The sequence below is a fragment of the Periplaneta americana genome, chromosome 9, assembly GCF_040183065.1.
Source record: "Periplaneta americana isolate PAMFEO1 chromosome 9, P.americana_PAMFEO1_priV1, whole genome shotgun sequence".
Lineage (NCBI taxonomy): Eukaryota > Metazoa > Arthropoda > Insecta > Blattodea > Blattidae > Periplaneta > Periplaneta americana.
Genome location: NC_091125.1, coordinates 12,330,999 through 12,343,965, shown reverse-complemented (window position 1 = coordinate 12,343,965; position 12,967 = coordinate 12,330,999).

The following is a 12,967-nucleotide window of genomic DNA, read 5'->3' as shown; positions in this document are numbered from 1 at the left end:
TCACTGAAGAAATAGTATCAGTTTTAATTTCGGCGATCCATAAAGAAGTCCTCCTGCAAAAATATAATTTCGTTAAATTATAACTTATTAGCTACGCCTAAGTTCCGAGTCGGATGATGATGCGCGCACGCTTCGCTTCTTTACGCGTGGCATAAGCAAGAATTTTCCTCACTGTTAACAGAATGACATTAGTTTCTCTAGACTAGAGGTTACAAACATGTCGTAGCTCCTATGATATTCAATGAATCGCGCTGTAATTTTTTATTGATAGGTCAGTAACTAAGGAAAACACAAAAAATTCTAAATCAAAATATTTTTTAAAAGCGAGAAAAAATACTAAGCTCGAAATATTCTGTTTTGGACATTTACACCTTCAAAATTTCATATTAGCTGCAAAACGTTTTTTTTTTGTTTTTCCTGTCAGATGGGGGGGGGGGGGAGTCAAAGCCAGATAAATGTTGAGAAAGGATGGCAATTACATTCAAAAATTACCGCTGCTCAAAATCTTTACTCGTTATCAGAGGTCTGCATCGGACGTTTTCGCTCGAGCGCCAAGTAGTTCATAGCATAATCCCATAGGTAGCGCACATGCATGATGGGTAAAGTTGTCACGAGCGATAAATTCTCGAACGGTATAAGCCGAGCGTTAGGCATTCGTTCTTGTTACAGTGATGAACTGTGTAGTGACATCATAGATGTTTATCATTTCAAAACTTTGCAGTGTTTAACTAACCTCTCCATAGTACAACTACAAAACTTACTTCATGAAGTAATATTGTTGAAATTTTAATTTTAAATAGTTCGGCAGCTATGGCCTCATAAAAGCGTTTTTTTTTTTCATTTACGGTAAATTGGACTAATTTCTGTAAAAAAAAAAAAAAGTATTAGGCCTAGAGATGTCATATTTCGTAACAACATCCTCCTCTCTCTATTATAATTCCACAAAAAATATATTGAAAATTATAAATTATTAGGTAAATTTTCCTAATTTTCCGTCCGATTTAACATGGATTCGTCCCTACTTACACCTCCGTGTTCGCTCGGCACTGTTGAATGGCGTTTTGCCTTCTTTCTTCCTGTAGCCGAATTTTATAGAATTTTGAACGTTTCCTTTTTAAATAAATACTTCGACATTTAAAATGAAGTCTTTGTCTTTGTTTCGAAATTTTTACTGTGTTACAGTTTTCCGTTCACTATATTTTGTGCACCTTTACTTTGTAGTTCAGCCCGTAACGAGTCGTTTGAGTGGTCAAACACACATATAGCTCAGCCGATTGCTGAGTTACGACTGTCGGAATGGCTTGAAATGGTGTAATTTTAATCTTGCTTTCGATCGAATTCCTCTCTCTTCTAACACACATGATTCCGATGCCACCCACCACAACACGCTAACATCGTCGCCCTATCGTCAATATTTAGGTTACTTGAGCGTACTTTTATTTTAAAGCGTACTTTTATTTTAAAAGGCCCTCAATTATTCATAATCGGGAAGTAAAAATTATAAAAAAAAGCAAAATAAAAATCGTAAGATACTTTTTGATCACTGCTGTGGACAATCTATATAAAATCGGCAAGGAAGCCCCTCTGGGATGCAAGAAAGATACATCGTGTTGTTTGGATATCAAGGGGGTCGAAACACCCCTCTTACAAAATCGGCAGAAGGCGCCTATGGCCCATCAAATTTCATTGAGTATGACCATACCTATTCGAAAATAAAAATCGGTAAGATACTAATGTATCTCAGGCGCACTATGCATAAGAGGGGCATATGGGACATTTAATTCATATTTACTGTTGGATGGCCATCCAACACTGGAGAGCAGACGTAATCTCATTAATCAAGTTACGATTTTATTCATTTTAGTAGGTTATTTTATGACGCTTTGTCAACAGCTTAGGTTATTTAGCGTCTGAATGAGATGGTGATAATGCCAGTGGAATGAGTCCGGGGTTCAACACTGAAAGTTATCCAGCATTTGCTCATATTGGGTTGAGGGAAAACCCCGGAAAAAACCTCAACCCGGTAACTTGTCCCGACCGGGAACCGAACCCGGGCCACCTGGTTTCGCGGCTAGACGCGCTCCGTTACTCCACAGGTGTGGACCCTCAAGTTACGATCCTACAAATAATTAGGCCTATATATATATATGTGTGTGTGTGTGTGTGTGTGTGTGTGTGTGTGTGTGTGTGTGTGTGTGTGTGTGTGTGTATATATATATTTCCATCTTGATATATATATATATATATATATATATATATAATGTCCCCAAATACCATATGGGCTATTTTATTCTGCTGTATTGAGCTTAAGTAGGCCTATGTTATGACTAGTGATTAAACCTCTCCTTCCATGGACACGAAGTTGCCTACGCTTCAACAACAAAGTGTAGGTGTTTCTGAACTCTGCACAGCGGTCAGATGTAAACAAAAGCAGGTTTCAGACATACAGACAGAGTATACTTCGGTGGAACATAAACGATGTGCACTACCTGTTCGGAACATTTGGAGTAAAATGTAACCAATGTAAAGTTGTTACTCTTGGTAGTCCTCTATGGAGTGTACAATTCAATTAAAGCCTCTATTTATTAGAATGACTTAATATTATATAAAGTAATGACAATGAGTACCTACATGTTACGTGATGACTTCATCTTTATCATCTGATGAGTTGTAATGTACAATGAGATAATCTTTAAAGGTGTCAACAGTGAATCTTCTTCTTCCTTTCCCGAAACAATATTCATATCTTAAAAAACTTCTCTCTACGTCACATGAAGAAATTGGTGTAAATTTAAAACACTGCACATCATTATACAATATAGAATGCCTTTTTTTTCAACCTTGTAAAACATTTCTTTTACCACAAATTGAAGAATAACCAGCATTTTCTCTAAGACAGTTTTTAATTTACGCGGCAACTTTTCTGAAACTGGCCCTAAAACTGTTCTCTTCATTTTTTCAGACATCTCATCTACAAGTTTTAGGGCATCTGACAGTGGAATATTTGTTGATTCCATTGAGCAATCTGAAAATTTTTGCAAGAAATGTAAGATCTAGTTCTTTGGAAATGAGGGATTTTGCGGGTTCCATCTTGATAATACTGCATTGCAGGTTAGAAATCGACTCGCTCACTTACTACCGCACTGGACACGTAGCACCACAGTTCAGCACTGTTGCTGTAACCAGACGGTATAGTTGATGCCATTGATTTAGGCAGATGGATTTTATTAATCAGAACTCCAGAGCGAGTTACTCATAGCTACAAGGTCGGTTGTTATCTTCGTCGCAAGCAAACTGCAGTTGGGATGGGTGAGACATAAGAGTAAACATACATTCCTGATTATCCTAGTGGACTTGGATGGACAGTCATCTCCAAAAACAATGCACATATAACCACTTTTATACAACTGCAGTAATCTATACAGTATGTGTATATGCGTATGGAAAGAGAAGTCCCCGGCACACTGTTTTCGAGATAATTCCAGTTGCCGCTGCATAATCTTTTCCTCGTTACTATAAAGTATAATGACAAACTATAACATATATATATATATATATATATTAAAAAAATATTCTACAATCAACGGACTGACTAATCATTTTACATCTCCTTAAACCCTGTGTGTAGGTTTCTGTTAATCCTTAGTCAGAAGATAAGATGAAGTTTTACGAAATACGAACATTAAGGGATGTAAAATAGGAGGTAATAATGATCAAAATATACTGGTTTATTTTTTGAACCAGAAGCCATTCAGCTCTTAAATTTAAAACAAAGACTCCTTTATAAAATTGGGTTAGACTGTTCATCTCATCTCTCAGAATTGTTTGAACATACAAGAACCTCGGTATAACAACAATACATAAGACAGGTTAATAATGATTTTAACATTTTAACATTTTACATCATGTGTAATTTAATAATATTTTAATAACCGAATAACTGAATTTGACAAAATAATGTCAAGCTAACCACGGTGTTCTACAAGATATGGACAATATAGTAGAAGACCAATTAGTTAATAAGTTTTATTGTTAGTAATAATGAGTGTTTTTAATTATCTATATAAAATTGTTTCTCATGTTATGTTCAAATAATCAAGGGTATACATTATATGTCTCACTCACACAGTCCATGTGCATCTATTTGAATATGTAATTAGGCAAACTTTCATACGTTTGAAAATGGCACATCAGTGCCGAAAACGTTCATGTTATAATTAATTTTTATAAAACTAGATAAGCATAGACGGCTCATTTCAATTTAATATATTATTCACGTAATACATTCAGATATATTTTGAGGATTTTTTATCCCCCAAAGAGCAGAGGGGAGAGAGAAAGGAGATGACAGTTTAAAAATTTCACTCAAGTATTTTGAATTAGCCGACGTAGAGTCGTGAAATTTAAAATGAAGGTTACTTTCAACAATTTTGATTAAACATTTTCCGATTTTTTTAAATACAATCTAAGGAATAGTGAAAAGGCAGAAGAGAATGAAAAATCTCAAGTTGTCCGATCTCGACGAAAATTGATATCTGGAGATCTTTGGGATACGAATATGATATTATTTTGTCCGAATTTATCCCTCAAATGGTAGAGTCGGACAAAAATGGGCGAGAAAATAAATTTGATATCATAAGTGTTCTCAAGACGAAAATTACGGATAATAAAATTTGTGCGAATTCAACAAGCTATGGCAGATTCAGTACTCTGAAAGAGAAAGCATCGAGTAACGCAGACGAAACACAATTAACATATGAATTTAAAGAGGTATGTAAATGTAACACATTTCCACAGTATGAATTTATCAAAATCCAAAAGTATAATTTCTACATATCTTCAATGAATTTTGTGATGGAATTTAGTATAGTCATCAGGCAATACTTCTAGATTAATAAACATTTTTTTTTTTGGAATCCATTAAGTATGTATTGTGAATGGTAATTCTATTTTTCAATTGTTGCCATCTGTGAAGGGAAAATTGATTTCTCCGACTTTTTTTTTTTTTTTCAATTTTGAATATTTTAAAATGCTTTCTTCTCTGTTTTCTTCACAATTTGTGTTAAGAAATTCTGCTCTTACCAGATAAATATATAAATAAGAAATATTTTTCTTTTGCCACGAGTAATTGCAAACTTTGTTGCTTTACGTAAAAAAAAAATTAATTAAAAACAACTTAAAATGGTAAAACAATGCCAAAGACAAGGTTTATTCTCTAGTATGACATGCACTTGCATGTAAAATATCATAAATATATTATCTTGAAAAATGTCGAAATTATGAGGGGAAACGGATTTGGAAAATTTAAGTTATACGGAAATGAGCGACAACGGTATGAAGATGAGAAGGTCAATCCATATTTAAATGGCCAAGTCAATTTACACAGTCTCACGTATTAGGTCATAACTCGAAAAGTATTAGAGATACCTATTTAAACAAATTGTTCACCATACTTTTGAGGAAAGTTCATTAAAAAAAAGGTTTCTTGCTTGGTTTGTCGAATTACCACAGGTTATTAATTGAGAAAAATTCGCTCCGGGGCCGGGTATCGAACTCTTTACTTCAGTTACACGCACTAGGATCTCTAACCACTGAGCTACGCCGAGACTCAATCCACAGTATCGGATCGAATCTCGTAGATTATCGAATTACGTATTTGCTTATTTCAGCATACCTAGTCTTTCGGTTATTTTTCCAATGTGTCGATTCCTGTCGCTTCCGCAACTTATTCTCGTACTTCATGAATGTTTGTTATTAATGAAGACAATTCGACACAACTCATATCTATTTAATTATCGCCTGTCGCTTCATGAAGTAATGAACATTTGCAATAATTTCTTGGTTCTGGTTATGCAATGCTTTTTTCCTCTTAATTTATAAAATGCAGGAGGCGAACGAAAGTCATTTACGGCACTCTCATGAATCGGACTGTACTGTCGTGTGTTTATTAATTAGTCTAATAATGACGATACAAGAGGCGAGTGTGAACATATAAACGACAGACAGCCTTATCGCAATTCATTCTTGCAGTCCTCACTAAACATTGGGTCGCCTACTGAAAATGTCATTGAGGTCATCTGCCAAAATCGGTGCCTCCGACTATACAGAAAGCAATTCTACCCCCTTCCCTCTGACGTCATGTACAACACTCGAGTCACATATACGCTAGTATCGTGTTTACAGAGGAATTGTTTTATTTCTAGTTATGACATTCGGGATCACCTACAGCTTCCTCTTTCCCCTATAAATTTTCATTTATGTATTTCTAATTTTATTTCATCAAAGTTCGAAAAACCTCGACCAGATCAAAATGTAGAATTCTTGGAAAATGAGGGTGTGACTGGATTGTTTAAAGGATAGTCAAAAATGATTTCAATGGTATCCTCTTCAGTAAGTAGTTTATTTTCTAATCCACTCTCTAATAACCTTTTAAACATACTAAGATTGATAAAATCTCAAATATTAATTTTATTAATATTCGCTATCACTATCAGATTCGCTTTCATTTTCATATTGCTCATGTTGTATATAAAAATGTTACACAAATTTAATTCCATGCTTTGATTGGTTACCAAGAATTCTTTTCTATCTTTATATATAATTTTAGCTTTATCGTTAGCAAGTGTTTGCATTGATTCATTAGTTAACATTTTGCTATATCGATCTGATAATAATAGTAATCTGTATTTTTGTTATTGAGCGTAACACGTGCTTTAGATCAACTACAGTTTCACCATGGACCATGGGTAATTTCATAAGGTTTACCTATTTCCAAATATTGTATCTTGATATAGGCCTACTCAAGTGACGTATTTAGCATACATTTTAATTCTTGGGCGTCAGTGATTGTTGATCCACTTATACAGTAATATAAAATTTTCGCATGAATGTTATCTATACTAATAATAAATCTGTAACCGAAATTTTTCTGGTAATTTTCGCTTTTCCAAAAATAATTGGTGTTAACATGTATAATTAATCATCCTGAAACCGAAAATCGCTTTTTACAAATTTTTTTGTATGTCTGTCTGTCTGGACGTTTGTTACCTTTTCACGCGATAATGGCTGAACAGATTTCTATGAAAATTAGAATACCTATAAATTAATTTCGTTCTTATTTAGATTTTAGGCTATATGGCATTCAAAATACTTTATTTAAAAGAGGGGGTTATAAGGGGGCCTGAATTAAATAAATCGAAATATCTCGCTTATTATTGATTTTGATGAAAAATGTTACATAACAAAAGTTTCTTTACACATGATTTCCGGTAAGTTTTATTCTGTGCAAAAGTTTCAAGGGCTGATATGTAACGAAATACAAGAGTTTTAAAATAGCTACGTTTTATGACCGTCGTCTCAGATTAATGGGCTACAATGAAGTGAAAACAAATGATTCCGTCTATTTAAGGCAACACAACAAACGGAGAATATTATTCATTTTTATACGGATATTTCTATTCTATGATGGGAATATATAAATTTTTATCAATATTAATATACAGATAATGTTTGTGTGTTTGTATGAAGTAATCTCAGAAGCTAATTAACCGATTTGGATAATTGGTCCACTATTTGAAATTTTTAGTTTCTCTAGATGGATATAATGCTATTTGAGACCTGAGGTAAGATTAAAATAGATCTTTACGCACTTGATATTCTGATAGTCGAAATATTGTATAACTTGATTATTTAAACTTTATTTGGTCCCCACAAAATACTCTAATTTGATAAACTTCAGTTTTTTTTTTTTTTTTTTGTCCACAGAACATAATAATATTTTTAAGAGTTTTGTCGTAAAGATGAGTACTTTTAGTGGACCAAAAATACAGCACATATAGAGTGAAAATAAATATTTCACCATTGATCTCACTTGAGCTGGGTTATTTTAAAAAGTGTCACGAAATGGCGTTCCTGCGCTCATAATTTACTCATATTCGTTTCCTGTGTTTCTTAAAATAATATTTATGTACCGAATTCGTTTTCATTTTTTTTATTTATATAAACAATGATGCACAACCGAGCGAGTTGGCTCAGACGGTAGAATTTGAGACTCGCGTTCGGGAGGTCAGGGGTTCAAACCAGAGTCCTGCATAACGGCCCAATCCATAGGCTGCTTTACCATTGTACCGCACTGGGCTACACAGTGTCGCACGGAACAAGCCCGTGACGTCAACCTATATCACCGCACGGGTCGCGGCGGACTGCTTGTGAAACGGTTTAGTGCGGTGGACTTGTCTATATCAAAGCATCGAGCTCAAGTTTCCACTTCAATCAGTTACTTATGAATTGAGTTGGCGCGGGTTTGTGCTTGTGTGTGCGGTTCGATCAACGATCAGCTACTCTTTCAAACGTTTTCATTTTTGATTTTTGTTTTTCAAGATGAGTCCAAATAATGGTGTATCGCAAAGAAACTACAGTCTCTGTGAGGCTGCTATTACACTACCAAAGTTCTTTGACAAAGAATATTATGATAAAATATTTCATCAAAGATCTTCGATAAAAGATAGGGTTTGGGGTATATTACACTAAATAAAATCTTTTAAAATCTTTTCAGAAGATTTTATCAAACGTAACCTAAAATTAGGAAAAAATCTATTCTAACATTTGTTCCACATCAATGAACATGTGTTCCGTGGATTTGTTGATACTGATATTTACGCCTTAAGTTTATGATTTTTATACTAATATTTACGCGTTGAGTTTATAACACTATAAATAAAGAACAGTATTATGCTTGTTTAACTATATAAATATTTAAAGAAAATAATCTGCCCTCAATGAGGGTGACCATAAAGATCCAGAATTAGTTCAATTATTACAATATGCATGTTATTGAGAAAGAAACACCTTTCAGTTAAACTCCTGATCACAATACAAATATGTGGTCAGGGGTTAAACCGTGGATTGCAAAACGTAGTAAGAGAACTTATTGAAAGAGCTACAATGACAGGACTTGAAAAGTTATACAAATTATAATAAAATATTACTTACTTACAAATGGCTTTTAATGAACCCCACCATCGGTCCGTATCCTGTGCAAGACTAATCCAGCCTCTATCATCATATCCCACCTCCCTCAAATCCATTTTAATGTTATCCTCCCATCTATGACTCGGCCTCCCCAAAGGTCTTTTTCCCTCCGGCCTCTCAACTAACACTCTATATGGATTTCTGGATTCGCCCATATAATATTAATATTATATTATAAAAATTATTTATTTACATGTCATTTCCCTCATACTCCGATATCAGAATTTTGTGGTAGCAACAGTCCAGTTACATTTGCGTTCCGCCATATTTGTTTCAAGGTATGAAAATCTTTTATCAAAGTTAACAAGCTGCACTTACATTTTATAAAAGATGTTCTAACAAAAGGAACTTTTATAAAAGAAAATCCATTACACTGTCATATATTGTATAATATATATTTTATAAAAAGATCTTTGCCAAAAACTTTAATAGTGTAATAGCAGCCTGATGAAGTTTTTCCGGGCTAAGATGCCATGGAATACCAGTTTACCAGTAGACCACGGCATCTCAGCCCGGAAAAACTTCATCACAGGCACAGTCCGTGAAAGCATACATTCTAAAATACACTCTCTCTATAAAAAAGTAGTGAAAGAAAAAATCGCTGCTAGAAAGTTTAAAAACATAGAGTTGGATGGAAATTTAAAAAAAGTACTATAGGGATAGTTTTTAAATCTGTGTTCGACAGCAGTGGAAAATATTTTAATTTTGTAATGTGTCCTGTATGCTCATGCCACACGCTAAGCGAAAGCACAACCAATGCGGGCAAGCAGGAAAACAGTAGAATGGAATCAACTGGTGGGATGATGTCAGTGCTGAGACGAGTGCTGAGCAGTGCGGTGAGCTAAGGTGGGCTCCGAAGCCCAGCGCGATGGGCTAGGAAGCGGCCGCTCCAAGCAGTGTTGGTCTTAGGTGGGCTGGGCTTCTTACGCATTAGGACTAGCAGTGTAGAGCGGTGGGCCAGCCTGCAGGACTCTGGTTCAAACTCTGTGGCCGACCAATATGCCTGGAGATTTTCATGGTTTCCCTTAGTCATAAAGGCAAATGTCAGATTGGAAATTTACATCCCATGATTCATCACCGCCTCAATTACCAATACGATAAACATTAATCAAAATATATAATCAGTTACGTGAACACAAGCCATCTACAACACAGTATAGAAACAGGAACTCAACAAGAGTAAAAACTGTCTACTGGTATAGCCACACATTCTAAACTCGCAACATGACTACAGATGTTAAAGCGTGTATAAATAAACTTAACAAAGAAAAAAAGATACACAGTGAGGTTAACCTAAAAATTATCTTCGTACACAATCCACTCTATATTGACATTATTTTGGAGTGATATATTAAAGAAAGCATTCAGGCATGTTAAACGGATTATCCTTGCACCAAAAACGGATGTTCTCTGAACCAAATGATCCTCTTTTAATTATTTGCATGTAATAACAATTAAGAAACATGTTAAAGGAATCATCCTTGCAGGAAATGAGTGCTCTCTGGACCAAAATGATCGTATTTTAATTATTTAAATACAATTTAAGTTAAATAACATATGAAACGATTTATTCTTCTATCAAACTCGGATGTTCCCTGGACCAAATGATCTATTTTAAATATGTAAATACTTTACATATATGAGTCCATGTCAAATCGAACATCTACGAAACATGATAACTTAGTATTTGCTCCAATTTTTTTATATATATTCTATTGATTAAATTAAATAACCCATGTGTAATTTTTTCGGACTGACACAATTATTTAGTCATTTATTAAATGTTACTTTTCCCGTAAATTAGGATGCAACGTATTATGAAAATGGTTATACTGAAGATTCTATATACCGTAGAAATTTCGTATTTATATCATCTTAAAGTGCAATAATTGCAGTGTTATATACTAATTTTTAGTGATCAATCAAAATATAAAATGGGCTCCTTTTAGGGGGTTATATTTTTAAAATACGTTTTTATATATCAGGGACTTACTTCTAAAAAGGGAAAAAATATCATTATATTCTTTGAAATGTTTTACGTAGAACTGCGTTGGTTTTAGAACGCTATTCGAATAAGAAGTCGGAAGGGTCGGATTGAGTGAGACCGCGCGCCGGAGCATGCAGCTGCGATAGCCGCAGCGAGAGTGAGTAATACATTATCAGTAGTGCGGTGTTACTTTACGTAAATAAACAAATAACCTCTAGTTCTAAAAGCACTTAATGTCCCTTCAACACTTAGCAGTTTCCCTTTAATTTATCTAAAAATAATTCCTAAGTCTTTCGGAGTAGTAGGTATCGTGTTGTGTTGTGTTGTGTTGTGTTGTGTTGTGTTGTGTTGTGTTGTGTTGTGTTGTGTTGTGTTGTGTTGTGTGCATACCAAATCAAACACCTGTATATGAAACGTGACCATTTAGTATTTGCTTAAATCTTCTAAAATATGTTCTGCAGATCAAAATAAGAGGTCTGTAATTGTTTCTGGGATCATACTTTAATATTTTACTATTTATACTCTTTTAATTATATGACAAATTCATGCACGACGCAGTATGAAAATGCTCATTGTTAACATTCTATGCATCATAGACGTTGAGTGTTGGTGTCATTTGAAATGGGAACAATTGGAATATTATATTAATTGATTTATTGTTTTAGAGGGTCACTTTTTAAACGATTATTTTTTATAACAGCTTATCGGTACTTTAAAAATGCAAAAAGAAAGTATAATCTATTATATTTTACATAGAACTACGCTGATTTCAGGTTGCTTTCGACTAAGAAATAACTTTAAAAATAATATATTGAAGATGTGTAAGAGCTTAGTGATGATTGAGAATCGCCAATAAAGGAGACAAAATTATCTAAAAAAATATCCAAAACAAAAAAATGCAGAAAGTTACAGATACACTTAAACATAAAATATTTCATATTACAGAAGAAGCAACTTCAGTTCAAAATTCAAATAATTCCGATATAATACAGGAATTGATAAACTTCTTTCATGAAACAGACGACAGAAATCTCAAAATACATATATTAACAATTTTTTAAAGTTGGTCCTACAGTAAAATTCAACAATATTTTAATATCACCACTCACATGATATGAATTTCTAAACAAGTAGGAGCAGAAAAGGTGATTTTGGCTACTTCTAATCTTAAATCGGGAAAAAGTTTGGGAACATTTATAGTAGAGAAGGTTGTTCAATTTTATAATTCTGATGATAGGAGAGTTATGGCTGACAAAAAGAATTGTGTTTCAGTTAAAGAAGATGGAAAGAAAGTTCACAAACAGAAAAGATTAATACTATGTAATCTTAAGAAAACTTACTAGTGTATCAAAATTTGATTTTCAAAAATTTTCAAACTCAGACCACAGGAATGTGTACTCCCTGGAACAAGTGGCACGCACTCAGTTTGTGTCTATGTTCATCATGAAAATGTTAAATTAATGCTTGATGGAATTAATAATATTATTTATAATATTCCTTTTAAATTTTTACCATTAGCGAATACAAATAACTTAGCTATATTTTCTACTCAAGGTACCAACAAGCAAAAGTGGTACAAGGTGTCTTACAACTTCATTCTTTTGTTCCACTGATACAATCTCAGGCCATAATCACTTCAAATTGAGAGTAAAGTGGTGGACATTAAATAGAATTGGTTGTAGGTGATTAGTTTTAAAAGTACAGTGTGTGTAAACTGTAGTTATCCTTCTTAATGTGTATACATATCTTACAAAAACAATATTTAAATACAGTACTATATTACATAAATTACGTCAAAGAGTGATATTCTGACCGTAGAACAGTGTAAAGTGGTCACACGACTCTCATCCACATCTGCACTTGCACATCATCTTGCAACAACACTTATGCAGCCCGCGAACTCAAGACGCGCAGCTTGGTGAATCATTTAATTATTCTTCAACGGCTCAG